A 19,502-nucleotide genomic window follows, 5' to 3' on the forward strand; every position below is an offset into this window, starting at 1 on the left:
GTCCTTAAAAATATTTGAGAAAACTCCAAGTTGAGGACAAGAGAAGTGGCCGGTCAAAAAAAAGTATTTACAGCAGAGAGCAAACTGACTGGCAAACATGTCCAGATGTACTCTGCGCCTCGCCCTATGGCATCTAGGATAGGCTCCAGATAAGTGGAAGAGAATGGATGGATGGATTGAGTACAGTATCTGAAAGTCATTTTTGTAAGAAAAAGGAAAAATCTAGCAAAGACCTAAAACAGCACCTGAGATGTGCATCTACTGTTCACTGAAGCCTCGTCAGAAACAGGCTCAGTGGAAGGGAAGCTGTGAAGAAGCGCTTTCTAAGAAACCTGGAGAAAATTACACCAAAACCTGGACTGAAAATCAGTGGCAGCAAGTCTCATGGAGTGATGAATCCAAATTTGAAATTTTTGGTTTATCTGTCAATATGTACAGAGCAGGTCAGGAGAGAGGTACAGCGGTGCATCTGCATCCATCTATAAAACATGATGGAGTCTCTGTCATGGTTTGTCAGAGATGATTATAAACACAGAAATGTATCGTCTAATTTGATCCACTATGCAAAGGAGAGTGTAGATTGGCACTGGCTTCACTGTTCAGCATGACAATGATCCCAAACACACTGCTGATATAGTATCTTGATAGAGATGCAACAACAGGCAGCCAACATCCAAAGAAAAGCTTTAAATGTCTTTCAAGAAGCCTGGACAACTATTCCTGAAGACTACCCAACGAAATGAGAAGATAGCTTTTGCCAAAGAGAGTTCAGGCTGCATTGGAGAATAAAAACATTGACTTTGAAGCTTTACTGCATTTTCATTTATGTTTGCAGATCTCCATAAAGGGGAACTCCAGGCCTCAAGGCCGGTGTCCTGCAGGTTTTAGATATCACTCTGGATCAGCACACCTGAATCAAGTGATTTGTTCATTACCAGGCTTCTGGAGAACTTCAAGACATGCTGGGGACTTAATTTAGCCATTTAAATCAGCTGCGTTGGATCAAGGACACATCTAAAACCTGCAGGACACCGGCCCTTGAGGCCTGGAGTTCCCCCACCCCTAAAAAGTATAAGTGTACCTATTTCCTATTTTCCAAGCAAAGTATAAAGAAATTTAAAGAATAAAAAAATTCTTAATTGTTTTTCTAATTCAGGATTGCAGGGCTGAGCCCTATACTAAGCATTATAAGGCAAAAGGCAGAGTGCAGACCAGATAGGTCAACAGTTCAGACTGACACATTCACACCCACAGCCAGTTTAGAATAATCATTGTGATTTACGTGCACGTCTATGGGAGGAATCCATGCACAGAGGCACAAAGAACATGCAAACCCCACACAGAAAGGCCCCAGCCCACTGGTGGATGTGAATCCAGGACCTTCTTGTATTGAAGGCAGCAACTTCAAATACCACACTCCTACTCCTCCCCCTTTGTGAGTGTGGACGCTTCATCTCTTTGCTCTCTAAATGCTTTGCTTCTTTTATTGATTTTTACCGATTTTTATGTTAATTTTTTCCCTTTTTTTCCATATGAGCTTACCTGCGATAGCTTCTGGACACTTATAGATCATTAGGACTAAAGTGTTCTTAACAGAAACAGCAACATTTTTATAGTTACCTTATCCTCAGCGCTCCGTGTGTCTGTGGCCTAGACACAGCTGAAGCCTGATTACAGCGTCTGGGCACCGAGCAGCCTCGATAGCCAAGAAAGGTGCTAACCGCTAGGCTAACTAGCAACAAGATGCCTTCCCTCTCCACAGATGACTACCACAGCCTCCTGCAGAAGATTGCAGCACTGGAGACAAAAATTCATCGCTTAGAAGTAAACGTGGAGGTAAATGGACTGTGTGGAAATGAAACAACCTTGCCTTTGACTCAAAACAATGGCGATGAGCAAGCTAGCACACAGCTAAGGAGCACAGATAACATGACCAAGAAAGTAGACTTTGTGCACTACTATAAATCCTCAAGCGATAATCCCCCCTTGGACTGTCTTGGTGCAAAACCAAGACATAAATCATGTCTCCTGGAAGGGGGAGGACGTACCACAGGCAGGGCACAGCGAGCTGAAATCTCTGAAACCGACTGGCCTTCACTTCCTACGAGACAGAGAAGCTCTTCTACCCCTGTATACGAGAGGAAACAGGACTGGACAACCGTGAATAGGAAGGTTAACAACAAACCTTCAAAACAACTGAATGTGAAACTGCAGAACAGATTTGCTCCACTATCAAAGGACCCTGGATCTATATCAGACAACCATCCATCTAAAAGTAGCGAAGTAAGGCCTGAAAATCCACGGGGAAAGCTAAAGGCTAGGCCTGAAACGCTGATTGTGGGTGACTCTGCTGTAAAGGATGTACAAAGCATGTGCGGTAAGAACACTAAAGTCCTCTGCTTTCCTAACGATATGGTCAACATCCTGAAGGAGAGAATTCTTCAAATTGCAGATGAATATCCAACTGTGACAAACATTGTCCTGCATACAGGGTCAAACGATGTGTCCAAACAACAGTCGGAGGTTCTGAAACGGGACTTTATTGGATTATTAAACACTGTAAACTCTCTGAATGCAGCTGTATTCATCAGTGGACCTGTACCGCCGGTCAGAGGAGGAGATGAGAGATTCAGCAGGCTGTTTACACTGAATAAATAGCTTATATCAGCATGTGCTGACCACTCAGTGCATTTTATCAACAACTTTAATATTTTTTGGGAACGCAGGCATCTGTTTAAAGCAAATGGATTTAATTTTAACAAGTCAGGGGTGAAACTGTTCACCTCCAACTTGTTTTATTCCATACGTCATCCATCTGTGCTTGGAGCCAAGGCTGAGATAAACGAGGAGTTATCTCATAAAGAGGAACAAACAGTACTCCAAGAACAGACAAAGCCCAGCAGAAACCTTGAGGAGGAGCTCCATCTGCCCCCACCCGGGAAGAGCCTCAGAAAGGAGAGACATCTGAGGCAAGAAGAGGCAAGAAGAGGGGTCCCTATTTGCCTCCAACTCTCTCAACAACACCAACGACCAGGACCAGGATCTTCCCCAGTCCCCCAAACCCCTGACAGGCCATCACCCCCATCACCCTCCTCCCCCTCCCTTTCTCCCTCCTCCTCACACCTGAAATTCACTGAAGAGATGATGGAGCGGGTCAATGCTGGGCTCAGATCTACCCCCCGGCCCAATCCCTCTTTGTCCCCCATAAACCCCCCACCAAAGCAGCCAAAGGTTCGCCACCGAGCCCCACCCTCAACAGAGCAATCGAAGTCACATTGCCCAGCCTCGCCCCCCTTAGTTCCTCCTTACCACCTTCATGCTTTGTCTCCGCAGTCTGATGTGTGATGTGTGGAGGGTCCGGGCTGCGAGGATTATGGCAGTGGTGACTTTTCCCAGGAGAAGCTGGGACCCTGTTTACTAGAAGGTTTTAAAATTTCTGTACTTTTAGGTGACAGAAGGAGACATGTGGCCTGGTCAAAACACAGAGAGCTGCACTCTAAAAGATCTTTAAACATAGTAAACATACCTTGTGTGCCACAGACTGCTCCCAAACACGAGGGGACAAGTAATGCCTCTAAAACACTTAAGTTGGCTTTATTAAACGTTAGATCTTTAGCTGGGAAAACATTTTTAATTAATGATTTAATCACTGAGCACAGCCTTGATTTTATGTTTTTAACTGAAACTTGGTTGGACCAAAATAACAGTGGAGCTGTTCTCATCGAGACGACCCCTCCTAACTACAGTTTTATCAGTGAGGCCAGGGTGAGCAGGAGAGGAGGAGGGGTTGCTGTCTTATTTAATGAATCATTTCAATGTAAGCAGCTATCTCCTGGAAGTTTTCAGTCTTTTGAATATGTGGCTTTACAGTTGAAGTTGTGTTTCTTAATGTTTACAGGCCTCCCAAATACTGCACAGACTTTTTCAATGACCTCAGTGAACTGCTGTCTGTGATCTGTGTTGATTTCGACTGTGTAATTATTGTTGGGGATTTTAACATCCATGTGGACAACCCTCAGGACAAAGGGACTAAAGACCTGAGTAACACTCTGGGCAACTTTGGGCTTACTCAGCATGTAACAGAGGCCACACATAATAGAGGACACACTCTTGACCTACTGATCTCCAAGAGCCTGAGCATTTCAAACATTACTGTGTCTGATGTGGGCTTATCTGATCATTACTGTGTTTTCTTTGAAAGTAAAATCTCAGCCCACACAAATATATCAACAGCAGTGATCACAAAACGGTGTATAACTGAAGACAGTAGTGAGATCTTTAACCAGGTCTTCCCATTAACACCTGACCTGTCCAAAGGTTCAGTCAATGAGCTCGTCAATAGCTTTAATGCAAAAATGTTAAATGTAATGGATACTATTGCCCCCATTAAGGTGAAGGTTATCTCTGGAAGGAAAAAGTCTCCATGGAGAAACTCCACACTGGTGAAAAATGAAAAAAGAGAGTGTAGGAAAGCTGAGCGCAGATGGAGAAAAACAAACCTCCAGGTTCACTATGACATCTATAAAGAGAAACTTCACAATTATAATTTACAACTGAGGAATGCAAGGAGGTCCTACTTCTCTGACATCATCACTAAAAACAGCCATAATGCTCGGGTCTTATTTTCTACAGTTGACAGGCTAACAAACCCTCCTGTGCCAGTGGCAGCTGAACTTCATTCAACCATGGCCTGCAATGACTTTGCCAAATTCTTCACAGACAAAATCCAAAAGATTATACAAGCAATTGGTACATCAACAGCAGATCCAGAATATGTACTGTGTCCACCGAAAAACTGTTTAAACACCATGAAAAAGTTTCACCCTATTAACAGCAAAGACCTGGAGGACATCTTAGGTCAACTGAACTCCTCCTCTTGCTGTTTAGATGTCCTGCCAACAAGTTTTTTCAAAAAGGTCTCAAAGACTTTAGAGTCAGACCTGTTACAGATCGTCAACTTTTCTTTAATATCAGGTGTGTTTCCAGAATCACTAAAAACTGCTGTAATCAAACCTATACTGAAAAAGGACAATCTTGACAAGACACAAATGAACAACTACAGGCCGATCTCAAATCTCCCATTTTTAAGTAAGATCATTGAAAAAGCAGTTTCTCAACAGCTCAGTTACTTCTTAAAACAGAATAACTGCTACGATGCCTTCCAGTCAGGTTTTAGACAGAACCACAGCACTGAAACTGCTCTGACCAAAGTGTTTAATGACATATGTCTGAATACAGACTTTAACTGCCATAAATGTAAATTATGTCAGTTTGTTTAATTTATTGTGTTCATTTATGTTATTTATTTTCTTTATTTATTGTTCCTTTTGGGGTAGGAACTAAGGTTCATTCTGTGTTGCACACAGGCCTTTTTAAGTGACGTAAAGGGAAGTAAAAAGCATGTGCAAGAAGCTAAGTTAATAAGTTAACTAAGGCAGAAGAAGGAATAAATAAGCAGTTTAAAGTAAAAGAAAGCTGCAAAGAAGAAGAAATTGGGAATTATTTTTGTTAAGTTTTGTTCCTGAAGCGGACTCATTCCCTCACGGTTACGTGCAGCCAGCGAGGTACGTTAACTGTGTTTGTTTATCGCGTATTTGTTAACTTGGGTTTAAATGTTTATTTGTAATATTTATGTTGGTCATTCTGTACTTTTATGTAATAACAGTTTGACGGTGGATTTTATGGTGTTTCTGAGGAGAAGTGTGACAGAAGAATAAATCCATCTGTGAATGAAGAACCGTGGTGTCGTGTATTAACTGGAGGGAGTGATACAGACAGTGGGAAAATGTCAGTCTTAGTTCTACTGGATCTCAGTGCAGCATTTGATACAGTTGACCACAACATATTACTCAAACGACTGGAGAACTGGGCAGGTCTTTCAGGAACTGTACTAAACTGGTTCAAAACATACTTAGAAAACAGGAAATACTTTGTATCAATAGGTAACTTCACATCTGAGCAGACAAGCATCACATGTGGAGTTCCCCAAGGTTCCATCTTGGGACCCCCTCTGTTTAACATTTACATGCTCCCACTGGCACAGATTATAAAGAACAACAAAATAAACTATCATAGCTATGCAGATGACACACAAATATATATCACAATGTCACCAGGAGACCGAGGCCCTGTACAGGCTCTTGGTAAATGCATTGAGGAAATTAATGACTGGTTGTGCCACAATTTTCTCCAACTAAACAAAAACAAAACTGAAGTAATAGTCTTTGGTGCCAAAGAAAAACGATTACAGGTCACCAGAGAACTTCAATCTATACATCTAAAAACCACAAACCAGGCGAGAAATTTGGGTGTAGTGATGGATGCAGACCTAAACTTAGAAAAACACATTAAGACAATAACAAAATCAGCTTACTATCACCTCAAGAATATTTCAAGGATAAAAGATCTGATGTCTCAACAGGACCTGGAAAAACTAGTCCATGCATTCATCTTTAGTAGGCTTGATTACTGTAACAGCATCTTTACAGGTCTACCTAAAAAATCAGTCAGACAACTACAGCTCATCCAGAACTCTGCTGCTCGTGTCCTCACTAAGACCAAAAAAGTGGACCACATCAGTCCAGCTCTGAGGTCTTTACACTGGCTGCCTGTCCGTCAGAGGATAGACTTTAAAGTTCTGATGCTGGCCTATAAAGCTCTGAATGGTTTAGGACCAAAATACATCAGTGACCTCCTGACCCAGTATGAACCTTCCAGATCCCTCAGGTCATCTGGATCCGGTCTTTTATCAGTTCCCAGAGTCAGAACCAGACACAGAGAAGCTGCATTCAGCTTTTATGCTCCTTATATCTGGAACAAACTCCCAGAAAGCCTCAGATCAGCTGAAACACTCAGTTTATTTAAATCCAGGTTGAAGACTCACCTATTCTCAGCTGCATTTGAATAAAGCACCAAATCCACACTTTTAAGCTTAAATTTCAAAACTTACACTAACTACTGATCTTATCTATTTCTGATTTTATCTGTTTTGATTTTATATACTGTTTTGTTTGTTTGTTAAGCTTAAATTTCAAAACTTACATTAACTACTGATTTTATCTACTGTTCTGATTTTATCTGTTTTGATTTTATATACTGTTTTGTTTGTTTGTTTGTTTGTTTGTTTGTTTGTTTGTTAAGTGGGTTTAGAGCTCTGGGTAGCTCCCCAACTGGGTCTAGACTGGGTCTAGAGAGTATTTTAAATTCAGGGAATTTAAAATAGAAAGTAGCTCGTCCACAGAAGGACTGGTAGCTCCCCTTACAATAAGGGTTCAGATCGCGCGAACAGGTGTGGGATTAGAGCTCTGGGTAGCTCCCCGACTGGGTCTAGAGAGTATTTTAAATTCAGGGAATTTAAAATAGAAAGTAGCTCGTCCACAGAAGGACTGGTAGCTCCCCTTACGATAAGGGTTCAGATCGCGCGAACAGGTGTGAAATGTGTGTGTTTAGTTAGTTAGTTTGTTTGTTTGCTTGTTTTAATCAATTTTAAATCATGCTTTTTATTTGTTTTTGTTTCTAATGTCTCTGTAAAGCACTTTGAATCACCTTGTTGTTGAATTGTGCTATACAAATAAATTTGCCTTGCCTTGCCTTGCCACACTGCTGCCCAGGGGTTCAACAATTTATTCTAATTAGTGGACTTCATTTTCAATCGCACTTATATCATTAAAAAAACCATGAATCTAGAGAAATGTCAGAACTCAAGGGAAAAGTCCCAAAACCAATACTAATTATTTGTAATCCTGGGCTCTGTAGAGACACTGCATTATAATCAAATATGATTCTACAGTCAGGGGTGCACATAAGTGGACCAGATAAGAAGCTGCAACGCGTGTTCGCATACATATAAAAGGCAGTGTTTTTGTCCGCTGGAGTGGGATTTTCACGGCACATTCTGCACCACATCTCTGTGCGTTCATCCTTTTTTTGAAGCCAGCTCACTTCCTGCAACCACTTTTCCAAGAATACGCGCTTGGGGTTCGCACTCCTTCTGACATTTCTTTGGAGGTGGAGGAACACCAAAGTAATTGCTTAAAGGAGCTTCTTCGACATCTTTAAGAGTTCTAAGCAAATGTCTGTCCTCCTCCAGAAAATCTTATGTACGCAAACGCGCGTTGCACTTCTTATGCAGGATTTGCTTATTTCAGCGAGACAAAGCTGCATCACGTGTTATCTACATGTACTCCGATAACATGGCTCAGCAGAAAAAGAGTCTGGGTGCTAAACTGGCCTGCATGGAGGTCGGACCTGTCACCCACTGAAGACATTTGGTGCATTATGAAATGAAAACAGAGGTTCAGCTGAAATCCTGTCTGGGAAGAATGGGAAACATTTGTAAATCTACAGAGATGGTTTCCTCAGTTCCCAATCAGAGTGTTGTTAAAAGACGTGAAAAAAGATGTCTTTGAACCAGCTTCTTCTTTTTAAGCCTTCCATCAAACAAAAAGGAAACTTATTATTTTATATTTTCCACTCTCATAAAACCCACTTCCAGATGAACCGAATCAACTTTCTTGGAAATTCCTTGTACTTTATACAATCCAGTACTCTAATAATAGAGTTTAGATGATTTGCAGAGGAAAATCTACACAGAAAGCAAATGTTTTGGAATCAGGGTCACATTAAAGCACTTTAAATGCAGTGTGCATCCCTCTGTACCCATCTGCTATTGATTGAGATCATAAAGTCAGCAGGAAAGTGTTTACTGAGGTCATACATCAAGTGAGCAATGGGGTCACTTTCCCCACAGAGAATCTGAATTCTTTTTGCAATCAAAGGAGTCACCCTCTTCTGAAATGGTAAAGAAATACATTTATATATATTTATATACAGTTTCTGGTTTGACTTTTTTATAGTGGTTTATAAGAACTGTTGATATAGCAACGCTGATGTTGTCACTTCTCTGGTTAAGTCCCAGTACAAACGCATTGGGACGTGGTTAGAGATCAGTTGTGCAGCCACGATTATGTAGATGTGTAACTGTGTTTCCTGATTAGGCTGTCAACCTTGCAAGATTTTGGTGCGCATAAATGCAATAACGCGTGAAAGAATTTAGCTCCTGCGCCACTTTCCGAGTGACCAAGCCCAGAAAAACAAGTGGACGTGTTCACAGTCCAGACCCTACCGCAATGTGAAAACACACTAAGACTTTGATCTCCAGAATCTGAAGACACACACACGTACACAAAACGCAGTCTTCATTAACTGGAAAAAGGGACAAATCTTTAGATTTATGCTGGATATTTGGTGCCGCATTGAATCCGTTGCTCGGCAGAACAAGCTTTGATCTAAAGGTCTTTTAAGATGAAAATGCCAAACTGGAGTCGGCTGTTGCCTGTGCAGAGAGGGTTCATGAGATGCAGCAACAACAATGCAGTAACAATGCCGTGCTGGTCATGATTAAGGGATTTTCTGTGCCGCTCCTCTCGTCTCTGGCCATCAGTAACCCGAGTGCAGCAGGGACTTGAGGCTGTGGCTGGATGAGAGGAGAGGAGGAGGAGTAGAGCGGAATGTTAAACATGTCCTCTAGACCCCAGAGGAGGAGGAGGGAGGGCGGCCAACATGGCAGACTGCTCGTTCTGTGCCTCTATGGCTCAGTCTCCATCCCTCTGTATCACTTTCCCTCACTTTCTTCCTCCCACTCTTATCTCTTGTTTGGAGATTTTTTGTCTTTAATTTGGAAACCGTTCATACTTGTCACCCTGTGAGTTGCTCTGAATCGCTCAAATTTTGTTTGTCACTCTTATTGTAATTCAGTCAGTGTACCAGCTGTTATTAGGCATTAGGATTTGCGTCACCAAATGAGGTAATGCTCATTCTATTCTTTCAGAATGACTGAAAGTGCAATACCATAATACCTTGCTGTTCTTTCTGAATGGGTCAGGAAAGTTACATGCCTTAATTTAACAAATCACAATTTCTTTTGCACAGTATTATATTACTAACAGGCCTCCGAGGCAAACTTTAACCCAGTAGAGATTAGACTGCAGTGATTGTTGTAACATGATTTAAAGAATGGAAATAAACTAAATCGCAGTCACAACCTGATATCACGTATGTTTGCTGTTGATGCTGAGCAATTTCAGTTCAATTCAGTTTTATTTCTATATCATCAAATCACAACAACAGTAGTTATATTGTAAGGTAAGGTAAAGACAGTGCAATAATACAGAGAAAAAACAACTATCAGACAACTATCACTAAAAAACAACTATCAGATGACCCCCTATGAGCAAGTACTTGGCAACAGTGAGAGAGAAAAACTCCCTTTAAACAGGAAGAAACCTCCAGCAGACCAGGATCAGGGAGGGGCAGCATGTCATGACAAAAGACACATTGTGGAAAAGAACAACATATTAATAACCACATAACACTTGTAGTCCTGCTATAAACTAAATGTTTACATTTAGTGGTAAAGGCATGGTTTTACATTTTGGGAACTAGTGCAAGAAAACATTTGCATATTAACAGGATTTCTGTAACGTTGTCACTCAAAGCAACCATGCCCCTAAATGTACACACCGTTGTTCCTTAATACAATTTAAGAATGTCAGCTATATCAAAACATGCATCAGAATTTCTGCAGCAATTGATCAAAGTGTGTGTTTTGTGACATAGGCTACGTTCACACTGCAGGTCTTAATGCTCAATTCCGATTTTTTGATCAAATCCGATTTTTTTGTCTCCTCGTTCACACTACAAATAAAATGCGACAGCAAACGCGCTCTAGTGTGAACGCTCAAAGCGGCCCGCATGCGCAAAAGAAGATGTCACACACAACGCGCTCTGTTTAGACCCAGAGCAACAGTATTGTTTGACTGATGGCCGTTAATATAAAGACTTCGGACTTTACGTTTCCAAATTTTTGCTTTAAGTTATTTTGTTATTTACATAATAATGTAAATAACCTAATAATGATCCTTATTGCTGTTTAAGAGAGGAGCGGTGCTTCAAAGGATAGCTGCAGATTTCTGTCAGAATCTGCAGATTATACAGTACAAATAAAATGTTCACGTTGTCTTTCCAACAGTTTCACTGACATCTACACTGGATGGCTAGGAAGCGTTCGCGATGTCTTCTCGGGCGCTGATAATTGGCTTCAGTCTTGTGTCGGTGACGTAAAAGGCGGATTTAATGCGACTTGACCGTTCAAACAGCAGTCGCTTTCTAAAACATCGGATATGTATCGGATTCAGTACCACATACGAAAGTGACCCAGATCGGATTTGAAAATATCGGATTTGCGCCGTTCACACTGTCATAGCATGATCGGATATGGGTCGCATAGGGTCAAAAAAATCGGATTTGATGCGCTTTCGCCTGCAGTGTGAACGTAGCCATAGTTGCAGATAAATGTGATTTGGCTTTAATACTTACAGACAACTCACAGTCCAGGCTGAAAAAAAGTCAATTTTGCTAACAACTTTTTCAAAAGCCATTTTCAGTCAGTCATATTGGAAGTGTGGATAATAAGAAGTGCCCCTCGGTATTGCTGCTACTATCCACACATTGAGAATCAAAGATCACAGCAGACTAGCGGCAACCCGGTGGTAACAGAATTGCAAAAATCTAAAAATCTAGACCCAAAAAAATCTAAAAACTGTGTTTAAAAATAGAAAAAAAATAACGATCATGTAACTTTAAAGACACCGTGAAGGAAACCACTTTGAAGCATGGAGCCTTGTGGTTTGGTGCTGCTTCGTTACCTCAGGGCCTAGATTGTCATAGAAACGGTTAATTAAAGCTCGTATCCAGACATTTTACAGGTGAATGTCAGGGCAGCAGTCCATGACCTGAAGCTTAGGAGAATCTGGTTGATGCAAATATGCAGTGACACAAAGTACACAAGCAAATCAACAACAGAACTTTTGGAAAAAGTAAAAACAGTTGTGTTTTGGAAATGTCAGAGTCCTTACCATAGACACATTTAGATGCACTGGCTTGGAGGCAGCTGTTTCATCAAGACTACTGATGGGCAGCTGCAGCTCAGGAGGTAGAGCTGGTTATCTACTAATGCAAGGTTCTGTGGTTCAATCCATGACTACTCCAGTCTGCATATCAAATAGTCCTTAAGCAAGATACTAAACCTTACAATTGCATCCACTGACATGTGAATGTGATAGTTAGGAAGCACCTAACGCCATTAATACACACAACCTACTCAAGGTAATGCCCTAATGGGGGTTGTCACTGTTGAAGCTGATCATGTACAGTTATTATCCCGTGTGTTCAGTATTGATATGCAGATTACACTGATCAGTCATAACATTATGACCATCTGCTGAATATTGTGTTGGCCCCACTTGATGTCAAAACAGCCTTGACCTGTTGAGGTATGAATTCCATTAGATCCCTGAAGGTGTGCTGTGATACCTGGCACCAAAATGTTAGCAACAGATCCTTTAAATATTGGAAGTTGCGAGGTAGGGCCATGGTCTGTCCAGCACTTCCCACAGATGCTTGATTGGATTGAGATTTGGGGAAGTTGTAGGCCGAGTCAACACCTCAAACTCGTTGTTCTGCTCCTCAAACCATTCCTGGACCACGTTTGCTTTTTGGCAGGGAGCATTATCCTACTGGAAGAGGCCACCGCCATCAGGGAATACTGTTTCCATTAAAGGGTGTACAACAATGCTGTAACAGTTTTTAAGTAGCTGGTGCAGGACCCAAGATTTCCCATCAGAACATTGCCCGAAGCATCACACTGCCTCTGCTGGATTCCCTTCTTCCCATAGTGCATCCTGGTGCCACGTGTTCTCCAGGTAAGCAATGCTCATTCAAAAGAAGATGTGATTCATCAGATCAGGCTTCCTTCTTCCATTGCTCTGTGATCCAGTTCTAATGCGTGTTAGCACTTTCAGGTGGTCAAGGGTCAGCATGGGCACCCTGACTGGTCGTAGCTATGCAGCCCCATAACAAACCGCAATACTTTGTGTATTCTGGCACCGTTTTAACAGAACCAGCATATTTTTTTGGGCAGTTTGACATACAGAAGCACGTCTGTTGGATTGGACCACACAGGCCAGTCTTCACTCCACACATCATCACTGAGCCTTGGGCGTCCTCGACCATTACGCTGGTTATTTTCTTGGACCACTTTTGATAGATACTGACCACTGCAGAGCGGGAACAACCCACAAGAACTGCAGTTTTGGACCCAGTCATCTAACAATTACAATCTGGCCAAGGTAAAACTGGCCAAGGCATATCGTTATGTTTGATCATTTTTCCTGCTTCTAACTCATCAACTTTAAGGAGAAAATGATTTCTCGCTCCCTAATATATCCCACCTCCTAACAGGTGCCATGATGAAGAGATAATCAGTGTTATTCACATCACCTGTCAGCCACATAATGTTATGCCTGGTTGGTGTATAACTATTTGTGTCACTTGTACCAACACATAGACAATCAGGTACATTATGTTTGTCTGTAACTCTAACTTGGATGAACATCAGACCAGATTATGTCAGTAATCGGTTCAGAAATCCTGGTAATACCAACGGTTCAGTCCTTTGTTGTTTCATATGTAGATTGTACAGATTATGAAGCTAAAACCAGCAGCTGGTTTGCTTTGGTAAAAGGCAAAGGCAAAAAAACAACCCAGACTCTCAAACAGCTATGTAACGTGTTGTTTGTTTACTCCATAGTAAATCAGAGGTATACTAATGCAGTGGATTTCCAGAGTAGAACATAAGCTAACGTGGGGTGCCAGCACTGTTGCATGCATACTAAAGCTGTAGACTTTGACAGGAGCACATAATCTATGGACTGTCTGTGGAGAAAGACAAAAGAAGCATACTGTGCATGTCATCACCCACAAATGGTGCAGGCAGCTGCAGGGGGATCAGCAAGAAGGTAGAGCTTCCCTCATTACATCCAGATCTGACTAGTGCTGCAGTGTATGGCCTTTCAGCGTCTGAAGTTTTGACATTTAATTTGAGAATCCCCAACAGGCAGCTTATTATAATTTCAAAATACTGGAACCGTGTCAAAGACCATTGCTCCAAGTTTTTTCTGCAGTAGTGTGTCTCTGGCATCACCTGAAACATGCTGGATATATGTAGAAATGTATATATAGGTGGAACCATTTGCTACACTGTATATACATTCACACTAATCTTTTAAATGCCTCTTTCAGGCTTTAAAACAGCTACAGCCCTTTTAGCTAACGCTGCAGCAAATAACTCTACATATAGGAGGGTCACTATAAAAAGTCTTAATGTACTTACAAATCATGAAATGTTTCATATGGCACTCTGTGAGCTAGCCTTTGCACCACATAGCTCAGCTGTATCCATCTGAAAGTTCAGAATTCATCTCACCTGAGAAAATTCTGGTTAGAAACCAGGATTCATTGACTGCATGTGTGTGTTGGACAGGCTTCTTGCATCAGTTTGTTCTATTTCTCCAATAAACCACATGGGAAACCATATTATATGCAGTAAATCACTATGGTAACACTGGTGACGGTTGTGAGGTTTAGTGAAACATTACCTGAGGTCCAGATTAGCAGACAGGTAGAGGGCTAGTCAGGACCAACATGTCACTCAGAGTAACTGTGCCCCTAATAATGTATATAATGTATATAGCTGTAAATTCTCATGTGCTTTAACATGCTAGTTATATAAAAATATACCTTGATGAACCTACAGTATGGTATAAAAATCTTTGGTGACTACCTACAGGAGTTATTGAGTTTCAGAAAACTTGACCTCTGGTCGAGATCATTGAGATTGGAGCTCGTCCGAGAATTTAAGAAGATGCACCCGTGGTATCAATTTGTTGTCAATCATAGCTGGCGGGTTGAAGTACACTGTCTTGTAATCACCAATTAACAACAGAAACCTGAGGCTACAACCCCACACACCAACACAAATCCCTAATGAGGACACACATCTCGAAGATCTTTCTCTTAGTAGAATACAAAGCTGACCGCGCAAAGCAAAGATGAGAACCAGCACAAAATAGCGATCACCACAGTGATTCTGCTTTAGAGACATGAACAGGGAGAAAGCGGGGCTGCAGCCCGACTGTTCATCTGCTTGTTATCTGTCGAAGTTCGGGGTCTGGCTGCTGCACTCAGCACTTTCTTGTTGGCTAGCTTAGCGTTAGCATGCTGTTTGTGCAATTGCATGCAAAGAACCAAAGTTGTGTTAGCAACATACTGCAGTTGTTTCCATCATGGATGCAGATTTCAACTTTACCATTTATCTTGTCCTTTTTTGCAATAAAATAAATGTTCATATCCATGCTCTGGACTGTGTCATTATTTTCCTCTGACATGCGAACTAAAATCAGCTGATTGTAGGGCAAATGCAAGAACCGATGAGCGGGATCGATATGCAGGTAGACTAACAATTCCAAAGGACTGGACTACTGGGAACTGGTTTTCTGCAAGAAGCAGTTCTTGATTCTCATCCATAGTCTCTGTGTGTTAGCCCTGGGACAGACTGCCAACCTATCGAGGATGCGCTCCTTTCACCCTACGGCAGCTAGGATTGGCTCCAGCCACCCTGGTGACCCTGAATTAAATAAGCAACAGAAAATGAAAGGATGGATAGATGATGGTTGTTCTGCTGCAGATATAAACATTTTGAAATGCCCCAAATCAGACAATTAAAGAAGCATATTTACAGCCTTGGGCAAAAAACTAATTTGGCCTTTATTGATAGTTTTCCTCTTCATTGCAGTGCACAATGGGAGAGTTTTTATTTTTGTTTTTCTGACTCATCCATCTGGATAATAGCATTGATTGGCAGGTGTTCGACACTGGCAGCTTTTAGCTAATAGAAGTCTGCTGGGCTTCAACTCTGCTAAATTAGAGTCCATGAACCCCACCTCACTAATGTGTTTGTGCTCTCTGTGCTTTTTGGAGCATTTTATTTACTTTAACGATCTGATATTATGGGCTGCTGTGTGGTACAGTCTGTCCTAAAAGTTGGTGTTTTCAGTTCTGGCAAGTGAGATTGTTTTGTTTTATCAGTTTCTTACATGGCAGTAATTAGCAGATGTGATTGCACCCCTTAAGTTCACAAACTTTCCAAAGTTAGAAAAAACACAGTACTGCCGATATCATCAGCTTCATCTTAGTGTGCGTCGTGATGTTCTGTGTGATGCCTTTTCAATCTAGCATTGAGAAATAATGTCCAATCCAATGAAATCCAGGTGAATCCGAAGATACGGATTCTCTTCGCTTTAATCAGTTAATCAGTTTTGAGATTAAACATCGCCTTTTGAAGAAAATCCTGGCCAAGAAGAGAAGCATCCGTTCCTTCGCCTTCTCAGAGGAACAAAACTCCTGCTGCCTTCAGGCAACACTCAGTTTTTTTTCTTTCTACGTGTGTTTGTGTGTATATACACATGAATCTGTGTCTATTTACTAGCAGTACCCATGAAAATACCATGTGGATACAGTGCAGCCTATCACAAGAGGGAGACAGTTGCCGTGCTTGTGGAGTCACTGGAGGAGCTGTCCATTTCAGCACCACGATGAGGCAGCAGAAGCCACAGATGTTCCTATTGAAACGTTCCATATTTAGGTGGATAATATAAAACAAAACATTAGATATGTTTACTAAGATTCCACGTACTGCACTGTATTTCCACTTGCTATATGTGGCCTTCAGCCACCTATTTGCAGGAATTCCTCAAAAGTATTTGGCCTTTAAAGCTTTCATGACCTGTGTTGAAAAACTCCTTTCGTTAGGGTATTTTTAACGTGCAGCTACATATAACATGATGTATATACGAGTGGCTCTGACAGCATTAGAATCACTGTAGTTTCTGCAAGGCGAGGGGATGTGAAACATATGACAGAGTCAGACATACTGACCACGGATCAGTGAGTTTTACAACCTAACCAATCTATTTCTGTAGAAACCATCCAAGCTCTTAACTGCTCGCTCAGGTGTTTTACACACTCTGCTCACCCCTTTCATCATTTGTGTCTCGAATCTGCCTCTCCCCAGGAAATGAATGAGCACACCAGCTCGCTGGAAAATAATAATAATAACGCACTGATGATGACAATAATGTGACACTTTATTGATCCCTGTCAGATTTTTTTTCTCGCTTCCCCTGCTCATAGAAAAGGCTAGAAGGTGGAGGTCACATCACAGCAGCACTCCTGCAGTAAACTAGAGGCTTTTGGGTCTGCAGGACATGAACTTGGTTTAAAGAAAAAATAAAAACACACAAACATACGCTGCCTGATGAAATACAGCCACTGTGATGCCACCCGGGGACCAGAATCAGCCTGCCAAAGACTTCAATCCGGCCCACTGGATGGCTTTAGAAAACGTGAAAGAGAGGATACATTTTGTTAAATATATTTTAACACATTTTACAAGTTTTTCTACTGACAAAGACTTCCCCTGTCACCAGTCATATGACACCACAGTAATGAAGTAATGGATAAACCTGAGGTGATGTGAGATGTCCTGTTTTTCCAACATTTACTATAGAAATGTGTGTGTGTGTGTGTGTGTGTGTGTGTGTGTGTGTGTGTGTGTGTGTGTGTGTGTGTGTGTGTGTGTGTATGGGGGGTGGGGGGGTTACAATATGGCAGAAAAAAAACAACAATAACATTTCTTTTTAAATGGCATCTGACCCCGAGTGCTAAAAAAGCTACAGACTGCTTTTGTAATTCATTGTCATTTGTTACTTTAACAGTGTCCTTGCTATCATTGAAGTTAAAGACTTTACATATTTGGAGGATTTCAGCTAAAACGGAAGGAATCTCACTTCAGTAATTGGTTATTTCAAACTGACATCACTGAGCCGGTGTGAGAGGACATGCATGCAGAAGTTGCAGTAACAGCAGAGGGAGATATTTTATTTCAAACCAACATGAAAATAATCACGGGGAAACATTTAAACAGACATTATGAAAACGTAATTACATGTAAATACATATTAGCCACCTAGCTTAATCTTGTTTAGCGATTAAGGATCCTGGGATGTACTTTGTCTCTCTTTCGCTCACAACCGAACTCTTGGCTTTAATGATCCCCCCCCTGCTGGTAACGTGGCTTCTGCATGCGTGTCTAGTTCACGCTATATTCTTTGGTATCTGGGAAGAAACCATCTGCTTCTCCAGACTGCTAATTATTATTATTATTTTGTTGCTTCATAAAATTTAAAACTTACAACTCAAAAATGCTTCATTACTTTACCACACGTGCCTATATCTACTTTTTTAAAATCTACTTTTTTATCGTTTTATCCTACACCAGCTAATTTTTCTGACCTTTGTTTTAAACTCGTGCTCCTTAGTACACTTTCAGTGTCATGTCCGTGTCATACCGTCAGTAAAGCGCTGGCCTGTCGCCGTTTTACAAATGAAGTTGCCCAACCTTAGAGGAGTGCAAAGAAAAGCTTTCTAGAAACGAGTTGATGGAACATGCACATGTTTTCACACTGCTTCAGACAAATAATAAAGTGATGGATGTACTGACGTGGGTAAAGGGCATGTTTTTTTCTTCCTTTTTTTGCAGTGCGCTTGTTTTTGCGTAAAGTACTGCTGCTGCTGCGCACGGAACATCCCCCCTCGCTCTCTCGCTTTCTGGTTGTGTCGATTTTTTTTTCATCCTGTGCTCCTAACCATCATCCACCCCCTCCTCCTCCTCCTCCTCTTCTTTTTCTCCTCTCTCCACTTCTATCTCGGCGCTGCGAAGAAGGAAACCGAGGGAACCGAGGATTGATGTGTTGCTCGACTTGAAATTTGCCTCTTCCTTTTTTGCGCACACTGCCCACCCCCCACCACCTCCTCACGCCCGACAGCCTTGCCATAAAATAATTGCTGCTTCCCCCCCCCCCTTTTTTTTTTTGATGATTTCCGATCTTTTTTCATGTGATGACAGTAAACGGCTGTGTGCGTGTGTGTGTGTCTGTGTGCCCTCGGTGTTCTCCGGCTGACCGTGATATAACCATCTAAGGACCGTTTGGATGCGGGAGGCAGAGGCTCTGACGCTCCGGGAAGCTTCGTCCATGCCTCCTTGTCCTCCTCCTGCCTGCGACCGGCTGTGTGACCGGTGATGCTCGGCCTCTCCGCCTGGATGCGCCCCTCTCTCCGCGGTGTGCCGTCGGTACCGCTGCCCGTGTCCCCCTGTAGCAGAATTCCACTGTTGCCGGAGAAAGGTCTAGGGACCACATATGGAAACTGGGGACCAGAATTTTAGGAAAAAGGAAAACTAAGCAGGCTGTCGTTTGATTTGCACAACTTGATGTTGTTCCTCTTCTTTGCTTGATTTTTATTCCTATTATTTGGAGAAAGAGGGGGGCAGGAGGAGGGGGGTTGATCGTCCCTGGTTGGTTTATTTGTTTATTTATTTTTAAATTCTCCATCCTGTCTTCTAAGGAATGGCTGGTTTTTATGGCAGTCATGGCACTGGCTGATATTTGGCAGTATTTATCATTCTGTCCTTGATTTGGAGGTGTGTGTGTGTGTGTGTCTGTGTGTGTGTGGTTGGGGTGGGTGAAGTGCTTGGTTCTGCTGGTTTG

The 19,502-nt window shown here is 41.8% G+C and overlaps 1 pseudogene; it reads left to right on the forward strand.

The window, feature by feature from the left end:
* Nucleotides 1-1,431: 1,431 nt before the first annotated feature.
* Nucleotides 1,432-7,252, forward strand: LOC147327308 (uncharacterized; annotated as a pseudogene).
* Nucleotides 7,253-19,502: the final 12,250 nt, after the last annotated feature.

This window comes from Aulonocara sp. 'chitande type north' Nkhata Bay, linkage group LG6, assembly GCF_057382095.1.
Source record: "Aulonocara sp. 'chitande type north' Nkhata Bay isolate Kocher_YH1m ecotype deep benthic linkage group LG6, A_spYH_male_GT1.1, whole genome shotgun sequence".
NCBI lineage: Eukaryota > Metazoa > Chordata > Actinopteri > Cichliformes > Cichlidae > Aulonocara > Aulonocara sp. 'chitande type north' Nkhata Bay.